Source organism: Juglans microcarpa x Juglans regia, chromosome 8D, assembly GCF_004785595.1.
Source record: "Juglans microcarpa x Juglans regia isolate MS1-56 chromosome 8D, Jm3101_v1.0, whole genome shotgun sequence".
Taxonomy (NCBI): domain Eukaryota; kingdom Viridiplantae; phylum Streptophyta; class Magnoliopsida; order Fagales; family Juglandaceae; genus Juglans; species Juglans microcarpa x Juglans regia.
In genome coordinates, this window is record NC_054608.1 from 24,807,567 (window position 1) to 24,821,114 (window position 13,548).

At 37.3% G+C, this 13,548-nt stretch overlaps 2 long non-coding RNA genes across 2 annotated transcripts; both read left to right on the plus strand.

Annotated features, from left to right (window-relative positions):
* Positions 1-1,002: 1,002 nt before the first annotated feature.
* On the plus strand, positions 1,003-3,470 carry LOC121242019. Its single transcript, XR_005935876.1, has 2 exons — positions 1,003-2,286; positions 3,254-3,470. It is a non-coding gene; the product is annotated as an uncharacterized LOC121242019 (long non-coding RNA).
* Positions 3,471-8,446: 4,976 nt separating this feature from the next.
* Positions 8,447-9,704, plus strand: LOC121242020. The gene is made up of 2 exons (XR_005935877.1): positions 8,447-8,506; positions 9,488-9,704. It is a non-coding gene; the product is annotated as an uncharacterized LOC121242020 (long non-coding RNA).
* Positions 9,705-13,548: the final 3,844 nt, after the last annotated feature.

The following is a 13,548-nucleotide window of genomic DNA, read 5'->3' on the forward strand; positions in this document are numbered from 1 at the left end:
ATCATTAGCATATTAATTAGCATTAGAGTCATATGTGTTACGTTGAAAGTTGGTATATAAATTCATCATTAATTTATTGTCCTTTTGTTTGAATTAGTAGAAAACGACCATACCTTCATGGCATCAATGACTTTCCCACCTATTTTCTCAGTCCTAAATTAATGCCCCGTAATTTCCTCGTCCTTTTACTCAAATTTATTATCATTCATTATATAAAATATAAAATAATATATATTATCAATTAATAATAAATTATAAATCATGTAATAATTTATGTCATTATATATAAATAGTTAATATATGATACATTCATAAATATTCTACTATTTACCCTTAATTAAAATAATTAGGTCATTTTTTTAAATGCTTAAGTTGCAAGCAAGCATGAATAATTTATGTATAATGAAATTATTTGATATTCATTTATAATATATAAAATGTATGACATTATTAATAATTACGTATACTAAAGAGTAAAGTCTAAGTTAGTAAGTAGCAACTATCAACATCATAAATATAATTATAGTAAAATATTTTTTTAATGATTTAGTCACATAATCCATATTAATAATTCACTTAACTTTAATTTAGAAATTTAAATAATTTTTTTATTTTATTTGGAAAAAAAAGATGAAAAAATAATAAAATGATTAGGTCGGATCGACCGAACTGGATCGGGCCAATAGCTATCGGTCTAGTTCCTATAGATGTTCGGTCCGGTCCGGTCTGAAAAAAAGGATGGACCAAAAATTATTAGACCGGCCGGACTGGACCAATTTACACCCCTATATGTATGTGTCTTATTCTCTCTCTCTCATACACTCTAGCTTGTGGGTGCCTTGGTTTATAGTTTGCAAGACTTAAAATTGATGATGATATTGGTTTAACAGGAACATAATTGTGATGCCACTTTGGTTTCGGAAAATCAGATTCCATTGTTAAGAGTCCTTGAACCTCTGTGTTTCGAAAACAGATGATGATCCTACATATATCAACTGTAATAACCGGGCTTTAGGCCCAGCCCCTTTGAAATTAGTCGGATGCACGAAGCCCAGCCCACAAGCATGTGATGCGAGACCGAGCGGCGTCGTTTGGATGATTGGTTAATTCCCCTTTTCCGGATGCACTGTTCTTCGTCTTCGCGTTTTCTCCCCCACTGCTCTGCATTTCCGCATCTTACTCAACCGTGCGCACCAACCCATTACTCTAGCAGTTGATTTTCATCTCTTACCACGCTCAAGAATCGGTTTCGCTCACTTCTGCAGACTTTTCAATCGGTTCCTCTCATCTGTTTTTCCTCTTCTTCATCTCTTCACCGTGCGCTCAACTCAAGGTTTTGGAACTTCAAATTGTATTTCCACTACAATTTCGTTCAGCATCTGATCAAATTTTGGTAATTTCTTCCTTCAATCCCGCTTTTCTCTCTTTCTTTTTATGGTTTTTCTTCTTTCTTTTCCCTGTTCTTCTGGTTTTGCTCGCGCGGCTTCTCTTTATTTTGGTTCTGCTCGATTTTGCTCACACACACAAACCACTCCACTTTGGCTTGCCGTCGCCCACACTCAACTTCTCAAGCCTTCCTTGTGCAGGTCACATTCTCTTTAACTAGAGATTGCTGTGAATTTCTTTTTGGGGCGTGGATTGCAGTGAATTGCAGCGGCTCATTCGAAGTAGTTTGAAGTTTTGTGATTTCTTTTGGGATAAGTTCCCCGAAGCTTTTGGTGGTTTTGAATGTTAGGTTTGGACTATGAAATTGTAATAGAGTTACTGATTTGATGGTGGTTGAGTATGATGGAATTCTTGATGTTGAGGAGTATGGTTTTGGATGGATTTGTGAGACTGTTTTGGACTATTATTTGAGACTATTTAGTGTAAATTGATGGGTGTTTTGAGCTAGTTGTTTTGAATTTTTATGCAAGTCTTAAATTGTTGAGTGAATAAAATATTGATGCGGACACTGAAAACTTTATTTGAAGGTTGGAGGTGAAGTTTGGTTTGGGTATGTTATAATCTTTGGGGTTGTTGTCGTTGGTTTTGGAAATAATTTTGGTTGATTTGGTGTTGATAAAAGGTGGTTGTTTTGGATTTTAAATGCGAATGGTTTGAGGAGAGAGCTATTCGGGTTTAATTGTTATGATAGTTATTGAGTTGTGAAGGGACTGTTTTGATTTATTTATCAATAAATAGTAGCCTACTAGATTGGTTATTAAATGTTGGATATATGTTTTTGTTTAGGTGGTGTTACTACTAGAGTTCTGACTCAAGGTGTTGATAATACGAAGAAGTCAGGTAAGCGGGGTTCATATACTAGTTTTGCATAAAAGAAATGAAATGAGGTTGACTTTGAAAATATTCATGTTTATTTTTGAAAAGAAATCTAAAAATGACCTCAGATGTTTGTTCTGCATATGCATAAATTCTATAAGAGAAAGTATTTTCTGTCATGACTGGTGTAGACATGAGCTAGTTTTGTGCATTATGTTTCTGAACTATCCAAAAAGAGCGAATACGAAAGTCTAAAAGTTTTTTCTTTGAATAAATGACATTTATTTCGAACACGTGAAATGATCTAAAGCAATTAAGTATTTTGTTTTGATATGATGAGTCATCTGAAAACCTTGGCATGAAGTTCTGATTCTGTATATGATTGTAATCGGATTCCGATGATATCTGTTCTGTTTCTGTTAAGGCCCAGCCACGGGTATAATGGTGGTTTATAACCCTACCACGGCGGTGAAACATGGTATACGGCCCAGCCACGGGTATAATGGTGGTTTATAACCTTATCATGAGGGTGAAACATGGAATATGGCCCAGTCACGGGTATAATGGTGGTTTATAACCCTACCAATGGGGTAAAATATGGAATATGGCCCAGCCACAGGTATAATGGTGGTTTATAACCATACCACGGGGGTGAAACATGGAATATGGCCTAGCCACGGTTATAATGGTGGTTTATAACCCTACCACAGGGGTTTAACATAGTATTGTTCCGATGTGATGGTAAGAGATGATTTAATTATAATGTTTCAATTTGGAAATGCCAATGGATTTTTTTTTTTTTTGGGAATAAGTTTATTTTCTGGAAGTTTCGCTCTAATATTTTTGTACAAAGTTTTGTTTCTGCATTTCGAAAGTAAATGTTTTGTTCTGCTTATCAAATGTTATAAATGCTCATATTTACATACTAGTATATGCTCTCTGCTTGCTGAGTTGTTGATAACTCACCCCTTTAATCTTCATAATATTTCAGATGACATTGATGGTTCAGCTGAGGATCAGTATTAGAGTTTATGGAGAAGATTAGCAGTGAATGGTTGTTGGGTATCCCGTAGTATTAGTGTTGATGTTAGAAGTTGTTTATATTTTCTTAAGTTTGCTTCAGTGGATTTAGACGGTTTATGGAGACTTATGTTAATGTTACATTATTTCTAGTTTGTTATTTGAGACATGAAGAAGAGTTGATTTTATTTGGGTTGTTAGATTGAAAATTGGATAAATGAGTTTATATGGTTTATTTAATTGAAGTATTTACGTTTGATTTGAAGTTTGGGAAATATATATTCTTGAATTTGGAAGTACTCTAGTCTTGTTAGAGTTGATTATCAGGTTATATGAGTTAACTCTCCGGACCCTCGAGGACGGGGCGTTACATCAACTACCTTTTACCTGTTATTAGAAATTGAAGAAAATAAGGTTGAATTGGTTCATGCTTTTTGGATAAGAAGGGGAGTGAGGTATCATGTATGGGTGGGCCAGGTACACCGATGTAGAATCTTTTGTGCCACGTGGTTTATTAAAAAAATTTAAAAATATATATTCAAAATAAAATTACCCAAGAAAATCCAAAAAGAGGAAGACTAAAATCTTATATTCTCTCATCATTTTATGTTTGTATTTTTAATTTTTTTAATAAGTTAAGGAGAAAAAGTGAATGGTATAAATTAGTAGGGGCGTAACTGATCCGGTTTAGTCTGGTTTTGGACAAATTTTGGGACTGAATTCGTATACACCGGTTTTGCATTTTCCAGAATCGATATCGCACCAATTATCCTCTTAAACCGGTACTTCCAGTTTTATTGGTTCCGGTCCAGTTCGGTTTTCCAGTTTTAGTATTAGTATTACTAATGTATTTCTCAAAATGAATATGTTAAGAATTTATTAAGCCATAAAATGTAATAATATATATATTCTTTATATTTAAAACATATGATCAAATAAATGTTGATATTTAATATTTAAACTTTATGTTATAGATTATAATATAACATTATTTCATATATAATTATATATTTTATAAAAATTATATATAATATAAAAAATTAATTAAAAATATATATACATATACATATGAACCATTCAATCCGGTGCCGGAAAACGTAAAATCGGAAGCGGACTGATTTTGACTGGTTTTTAAAATGAAGGAACGGGTCTTGGACCGAACTAGTCAGTCTAGGCCGATTCTCTGGTTTATTTTTATAGTCTTATAAATTAGGGATATTTCATTACAAGAAAAACTGTTTATTTGGGACCAGTTATTTTTAGCGAAATGATTATTTTTAGTTAAAATGAGTCTATTTTCGTAATAAATAGTCTTTTCGTCGTAAAAAAAATAGTCACAAATATTCATTTTTCTTGCAGTGAGTGCATTAGCATTATTCTTTATATTTAAATGAAAAAAAAAAATCCAAATATTTGCAAGTTAGGTGCATGCAAGAATATTGTTTATGTAAAGGTGGGACAGGGGAGCGCTGCCACTGTGTTAGGAACCTCGGTCAAGTCCCTAAACACTATGAACTCCACGCCAATGGTGACCTTGTGATGACCGAACCTCTGTTCCTCTCTTGCTTGATTCTTGATCAATGGTGGCCAAGATGACTACTTAGGTATGGTGAGGTTAAGTGTTTAGGCTATAATGGGTGTATGGAATGGTGGGAATGGTTGGGAAAGTGTATGGCTATTTTGGTGGAAAGTGGTGCACGGCAATGGAAGGGATTAGGGTTGGCGCCACTTTGGTTTTAGGTTTAGGGTTTAGGAGAGTGATGATGGACAGCTAGGGTTTGTGTTTAGGGTTTTGGAATTAGGGCAAAGGTGTGGTCGGCTAGGGTTGGCCGAACAAGGCTAGAGAGTGATTTTAGGAAGGTGTTCCTAAAATCTAGGAACTCAATTTGGAAAGGACTTGGCCGACTATGGTGAAGTGTTTGGGTCAACTAGGGTTCCTAAATTATAGGAACACTAGTTTGGCAAGTGGAATGGGCGGCTAGGTCAAGTCCAATTATGGCAAGTAGTGGCCGAATAGGATTTTGCACCAAGGGGGAAAGTGTGTTTCGGGTAGGCTAGGGTTTGATGAGGCAAATCAAATATGGAAAGTTGACAAACACTAGGTTGGTCGATTTTTATGAATTGGATGGATTGGAAGAGCAAAATTGTGATGAACACCAAGAACAATATGAAGAACACTCAAGAACAAAAGCAAAAATACTTATGAACTTGAATGAACAAAAGAACAAACAAAGCTAATTCAACACTTGATTCACGAATTGCACAAGAATTGAATAAACATCATATATTGATTAACACAACTTGGATTCATGAATTAAATCACGTTGCAAGAACAAGATAAATGAATCACACTTATTCAAAGAATTGCAAAGTGTGATTCTCTCTTTGAAATCTACGGATTTCACCCAAAAAGCCCAAGTGCTATGGAATCGGTTTGTGATCTCTCAAACAATACTCTTTCCTATAGGAATTTTCTAAAAAAATGTAAAAGAAAGGACTAAAGGTCCTATTTGTAAGAGTTACAAATTGAAAACCCCCAATAGGTCCATTGGAAATAAATAATAAATAAAAAGAAATAAGATAGTAGCATGGACCACTCTTGGTCGTGGCATGCATGGGCCCATGGTGGGCTAAGTGGTTGCATGTTGGTCTTCGGGCTGGTCCATAGCTAGGTGGTGCGGCATGGCTTGCTGATGGTGAGCCATGTGTGTGCACTCTGCATGGCCCAGGTTGGTGGCCTAGGCGCTGGCTGCATGGCATGGGCTGGAGCCATGCGTTGGATGGCATGCCTGGTGGGCATGCCACTGGCCTGCTCTGCAAGGCACGAGTTGGAGTCGTGCGCTGGATGGCATGCCTGGTGGGCATGCCACTAGCCTGCTCCGCAAGGCACGGGCTGGGGCCGTGCACTGGATGGCATGCCGTGAGGCATGCCACTAACCTCGTTGGCGTGCGGTAGGATGGTGGGCATGGGCGTGCGCGCGCTGACTAGGCTGGCCGTGAGGTGCATAGGGGCGCACATGGCCTTGCGGCACATGGGCGTACGCAGGGCCACGCTGCCCATTAGCGTGCGCATGGGCCTGCACACTGGAACGAGCATGGGCGCGCGGCGTAAGGCTGCGCACATGGGTAGGCACTCACTAGTCTTGCCAGCCCGCATGCTGAGCACCTCGTGAGTGTCATCGCACGGGCCAAGGCATGCATGCATGCTGGGCGCCCCGTGCGTGTCACCCCACGAGCCAAGGCATGCTTGTGGGCTAGCCAAGGTGCATGTCCCCACTAAGACTAGGACATGTGCAGCATCTCTAGAAGTAACTCGACGTGGGGGTCTAACACACTGTCCACATACGTGGTTTGTAGAATTTGGATTCTTCTTTATTGATTTCCTCAAGTCGGAAATAACCTTTTTTTTATCTTTTAGGATGCGAGTGGTTAGAGTCGTGACTCTCCTCGGTGGGAGTAGAGTTTTCCTTTCACATGACAAAATTATTCTTTATATTTTCCATGTGGACTTTGGCTAGAGTCATGTTTATGGATTATTCTCTATATATTGATTTCCTGGTCATGTGAAAACAGCTCTTTGGGCAGTATATGTGCTTTCATAAGGAAATGAATTAATTAGCATTAGAGTCGTTTGTGTTACGTTGGAAGTCGGTAGATAAATTCATTATTAATTTCTTTGTCCTTTTGTTTGAATTAGTAGAAGACGACCATACCTTCATGGCATGCGTCATTGACTTTCCCATCGCCTTCGACCCGGTCATAAGTTTTAAAAATAGTGAATATTATAAAAATAAATATATTATATTTAATTAATGAAACATCTTATATTATTATCGGGAATTGGACTAGTACTTTCGCATAAATCAGAGTTTAGAGGTTCCAAATATTTACAAGGCAGGTGCATGAAAGAGTACTGTATGTTTATGTAAAGGAGGGACAGGGGAGCTAATGTGGGGACTCGGACGACCCACATATGCGGTTTCTGAACAACCATGACTATCAATAGTATATCCCCACTTCTCAACCCACTTCTCAACCCACTTCTCTCGTGAACATTAGAAGACGACTTCTTCCATGGCCTTACAAGGAGCTGAGTATTCATGATACATATTTGAGTATTCATCGATAATTAATCAGCTGAGTATTCATAATATTTAACTCATCTTAAATTACTGAATATTCATAATATTCATAAACCATCGTGAGTATTCATCGATATGCATACATAATACATATTTTTCGTAATATCTCTGTATTTTGTGTTGTTTTCTAAATTCATCATCCAACACCAGCCTCATATATGTTTGGGTAGTGAGATGATTTTAAATATTCTGTGAATAGTAATGAAAAGGTAATTATAGAATATTAAATAATAATAAATAGTAGTAAAAAATAAATAATAAAATATTGAACAGTATATTCTATTATTTAATCATGATTATATAAGAGTATTATTTATAATGGTTTGCAAGCTGTAAACAACCTAAAAGGAAAGTATAAATACATTTAAAAATTTGATATTGATCGCTGTTTGATTGCCGAAATGGAGTTTTTCATATTTCTTTTTGGGGCGTGGATTGCAGTGAATTGCAACGGCTCATTCGAAGTGGTTTAAAGTTTTGTGATTTCTTTTGGGATAAGTTCCCCGAAGCTTTTGGTGGTTTTGAATGTTAGGTTTGGACTATGAAATTGTAATAGAGTTACTGATTTGATGGTGGTTGAGTATGATGGAATTCTTGATGTTGAGGAGTATGGTTTTGGATGGATTTGTGAGAATGTTTTGGACTATTATTTGAGACTATTTAGTGTAAATTGATGGGTGTTTTGAGCTAGTTGTTTTGAATTTTTATGCAAGTCTTAAATTGTTGAGTGAATAAAATATTGATGCGGACACTGAAAACTTTATTTGAAGGTTGGAGGTGAAGTTTGGTTGGGTATGTTATAATCTTTGGGGTTGTTGTCGTTGGTTTTGGAAATAATTTTGGTTGATTTGGTGTTGATAAAAGGTGGTTGTTTTGGATTTTAAATTCGAATGGTTTGAGGAAAGAGCTATTCGGGTTTAATTGTTATGATAGTCATTGAGTTGTGAAGGGACTGTTTTGATTTATTTATCAATAAATAGTAGCCTACTAGATTGGTTATTAAATGTTGGATATATGTTTTTGTTTAGGTGGTGTTACTACTAGAGTTCCGACTCAAGGTGTTGATAATACGAAGAAGTCAAGTAAGCGGGATTCATATACTAGTTTTGCATAAAAGAAATGAAATGAGGTTGACTTTGAAAATATTCATGTTTATTTTTGAAAAGAAATCTAAAAACGACCTCAGATGTTTATTCTGCATATGCATAAATTCTATAAGAGAAAGTATTTTCTGTCATGACTGGTGTAGACATGAGCTAGTTTTGTGCATTATGTTTCTGAACTATGCAAAAAGAGCGAATATGAAAGTCTAAAAGTTTTTTCTTTCAATAAATGTAGATGTTTTGGTGTCCGTTTATTTCGAACACGTGAAATGATCTAAAGCAATTAAGTATTTTGTTTTGATATGATGAGTCATCTGAAAAACTTAGCATGAAGTTCTGATTCTGTATATGATTGTAATCGGATTCCGATGATATCTGTTCTGTTTCTATTAAGGCCCAGCCACGGGTATAATGATGGTTTATAACCCTACCACGGCGGTGAAACATGGTATACGGCCCAGCCACGGGTATAATGGTGGTTTATAACCTTATCACGAGGGTGAAACATGGAATATGGCCCAGTCACGGGTATAATGGTGGTTTATAACCCTACTAAAGGGGTAAAACATGGAATATGGCCCAGCCACGGGTATAATGGTGGTTTATAACGCTACCACGGGGGTGAAACATGGAATATGGCCTAGCCACGGTTATAATGGTGGTTTATAACCCTACCACAGAGGTTAAACATGGTATTATTCCGATGTGATACTAAGAGATGATTTAATTATAATGTTTCAATTTGGAAATGCCAACGGATTTTTTTTTTTTTGGGAATAAGTTTATTTTCTGGAAGTTTCGCTCTAATGTTTTTGTACAAAGTTTTGTTTCTGCATTCCAAAAGTAAATGTTTTGTTCTGCTTATCAAATGTTATAAATGCTCATGTTTACATGCTAGTATATGCTCTCTGCTTGCTAAGTTGTTGATAACTCACCCCTTTAATCTTCATAATATTTCAGATGACATTGATGGTTCAGCTGAGGATCAGTATTAGAGTTTATGGAGAAGATTAGCAGTGAATGGTTGTTGGGTATCCCGTAGTATTAGTGTTGATGTTAGAAGTTGTTTATATTTTCTTAAGTTTGCTTCAGTGGATTTAGACGGTTTATGGAGACTTATGTTAATGTTACATTATTTCTAGTTTGTTATTTGAGACATGAAGAAGAGTTGATTTTATTTGGGTTGTTAGATTGAAAATTGGATAAATGAGTTTATATGGTTTATTTAATTGAAGTATTTACGTTTGATTTGAAGTTTGGGAAATATATATTCTTGAATTTGGAAGTACTCTAGTCTTGTTAGAGTTGATTATCAAGTTATATGAGTTAACTCTCCGGACCCTCGAGGACGGGGCGTTACATCAACTACCTTTTACCGGTTATTAGAAATGAAGAAAATAAGGTTGAATTGGTTCATGATTTTTGGATCAAAAGGGGAGTGAGGTATCATGTATGGGTGGGCCAGGTACACTGATGTAGAATCTTTTGTGCCACGTGGTTTATTAAAAAAATTTAAAAATATATATTCAAAATAAAATTACCCAAGAAAATCCAAAAAGAGGAAGACTAAAATCTTATATTCTCTCATCATTTTATGTTTGTATTTTTAATTTTTTTAATAAGTTAAGGAGAAAAAGTGAATGGTATAAATTAGTAGGGGCGTAACTGATCCGGTTTAGTCTGGTTTTGGACAAATTTTGGGACTGAACTCGTATACACCGGTTTTGCATTTTCTAGAATCGATATCGCACCAATTATCCTCTTAAACCGGTACTTCCGGTTTTATTGGTTCCGGTCCGGTTCGGTTTTCCAGTTTTAGTATTTGTATTACTAATGTATTTCTCAAAATGAATATGTTAAGAATTTATTAAGCCATAAAATGTAATAATACATATATTCTTTATATTTAAAACATATGATCAAATAAATGTTGATATTTAATATTTAAACTTTATGTTATAGATTATAATATAACATTATTTCATATATAATTATATATTTTATAAAAATTATATATAATATTAAAAATTAATTAAAAATATATATACATATACATATGAACCATTCAGTCCGGTGCCGGAAAACGTAAAATCGGAAGCAGACTGATTTTGACTGGTTTTTAAAATGAAGGAACGGGTCTTGGACCGAACTAGTCAGTCTAGGCCGATTCTCTGGTTTATTTTTATAGTCTTATAAATTAGGGATATTTCATTACAAGAAAAACTGTTTATTTGGGACCAGGTATTTTCAGCGAAATGATTATTTTTAGTTAAAATGAGTCTGTTTTCGTCGTAAATAGTCTTTTCGCTGTAAAAAAAAATAGTCACAAATATTCATTTTTCTTGCAGTGCATTAGCATTATTCTTTATATTTAAATGAAAAAAAAAATCCAAATATTTGCAAGTCAGGTGCATGCAAGAATATTGTTTATGTAAAGGTGGGACAGGGGAGCGCTGCCACTGTGTTAGGAACCTCGGTCAAGTCCCTAAACACTATGAACTCCACGCCAATGGTGACCTTGTGATGACCGAACCTCTGTTCCTCTCTTGCTTGATTCTTGATCAATGGTGGCCAAGATGACCATTTAGGTATGGTGAGGTTAAGTGTTTAGGCTAGAATGGGTGTATGGAATGGTGGGAATGGTTGGGAAAGTGTATGGCTATTTTGGTGGAAAGTGGTGCACGGCAATGGAAGGGATTAGGGTTGGCGCCACTTTGGTTTTAGGTTTAGGGTTTAGGAGAGTGATGATGGACAGCTAGGGTTTGTGTTTAGGGTTTTGGAATTAGGGCAAAGGTGTGGTCGGCTAGGGTTGGCCAAACAAGGCTAGAGAGTGATTTTAGGAAGGTGTTCCTAAAATCTAGGAACTCAATTTGGAAAGGACTTGACCGACTATGGTGAAGTGTTTGGGTCAACTAGGGTTCCTAAATTATAGGAACACTAGTTTGGCAAGTGGAGTGGGCGGCTAGGTCAAGTCCAATTATGGCAAGTAGTGGCCGAATAGGATTTTGCACCAAGGGGGAAAGTGTGTTTCGGGTAGGCTAGGGTTTGATGAGGCAAATCAAATATGGAAAGTTGACAAACACTAGGTTGGTCGATTTTTATGAATTGGATGGATTGGAAGAGCAAAATTATGAAGAACACCAAGAACAATATGAAGAACACTCAAGAACAAAAGTAAAAATACTTATGAACTTGAATGAACAAAAGAACAAACAAAGCTATTCAACACTTGATTCACGAATTGCACAAGAATTGAATAAACATGATATATTGATTAACACAACTTGGATTCATGAATTAAATCAAGTTGCAATAACAAGATAAATGAATCACACTTATTCAAAGAATTGCAAAGTGTGATTCTCTCTTTGGAATCCACGGATTTCACCCAAAAAGCCCAAGTGCTATGGCACCGGTTTGTGATCTCTCAAAAAATAGTCTTTCCTATAGGAATTTTCCAAAAAAATGTAAAAGAAAGGACTAAAGATCCTATTTGTAAGAGTTACAAATTGAAAACCCCCCAATAGGTCCCTTGAAAATAAATAATAATTAAATAAATAAAAAGAAATAAGATAGTGGCATGGACCACTCTTGGCCGTGGCATGCATGGGCCCATGGTGGGCTAAGTGGTTGCATGTTGGTCTTCGGGCTGGTCCATAGCTAGGTGGTGCGGCATGGCTTGCTGATGGTGAGCCATGTGTGTGCACTCTGCATGGCCCAGGTTGGTGGCCTAGGTGCCATGCAGTTGGATGGCATGCCTGGTGGGCATGCCACTGGCCTGCTCTGCAAGGTACGAGTTGGAGTCATGCGCTGGATGGCATGCCTGGTGGGCATGCCACTAGCCTGCTCTGCAAGGCACGGGCTGGGGTCGTGCGCTGGATGGCATGCCACTAACCTCGTTGGCGTGCGGTAGGATGGTGGGCATGGGAGGGCGCGCGCTGGCTAGGCTGGCCGTGAGCTGCATGGGGGCGCACATGGCCTTGCCGCACATGGGCATACGCAGGGCCACGCTGCCCATTAGCGTGCGCATGGGCCTGCACACTGGAACTAGCATGGGCGCGCGGCACGCTGTTGTGCGCAATGCCGCCCACATGGGCGCGCGGCGTAAGGCTGCGCGCATGGGTAGGCAGTCACTAGTCTTGCCAGCCCGCATGCTGGGCACCTCGTGAGTGTCATCGCGCGGGCTAAGGCATGCATGCATGCTAGGCGCCCCGTGCGTGTCACCCCACGAGCCAAGGCATGCTTGTGGGCTAGCCAAGGTGCATGTCCCCACCAAGACTAGGGCATGTGCAGCATCTCTAGAAGTAACTCAACGTGGGGGTCTAACACACTGTCCACATACGTGGTTTGTAGAATTTGAATTCTTCTTTATTGATTTCCTCAAGTCGGAAATAACCTTTTTTTTATCTTTTATGATGCGAGTGGTTAGAGTCGTGACTCTCCTCGGTGGGAGTAGAGTTTTCCTTTCACATGACAAAATTATTCTTTATATTTCCCATGTGGACTTTGGCTAGAGTCATGTTTATGGATTATTCTCTATATATTGATTTCCTGGTCATGTGAAAACAGCTCTTTGGGCAGTATATGTGCTTTCATAAGGAAATGAATTAATTAGCATTAGAGTCGTTTGTTTTACGTTGGAAGTCGGTAGATAAATTCATTATTAATTTCTTTGTCCTTTTGTTTGAATTAGTAGAAGACGACCATACCTTCATGGCATGCATCATTGACTTTCCCATCGCCTTCGACCCGGTCATAAGTTTTAAAAATAGTGAATATTATAAAAATAAATATATTATATTTAATTAATGAAACATCTTATATTATTCTCGGGAACTGGACTAGTACTTTCGCATAAATCAGAGATCAGAGGTTCCAAATATTTACAAGGCAGGTGCATGAAAGAGTACTGCATGTTTATGTAAAGGAGGGGTGACAGGGGAGCTAATGTGGGGACTCGGACGACCCACATATGCGGTTTCTGAACAACCATGACTATCAATAGTATATCCCCACTTCTC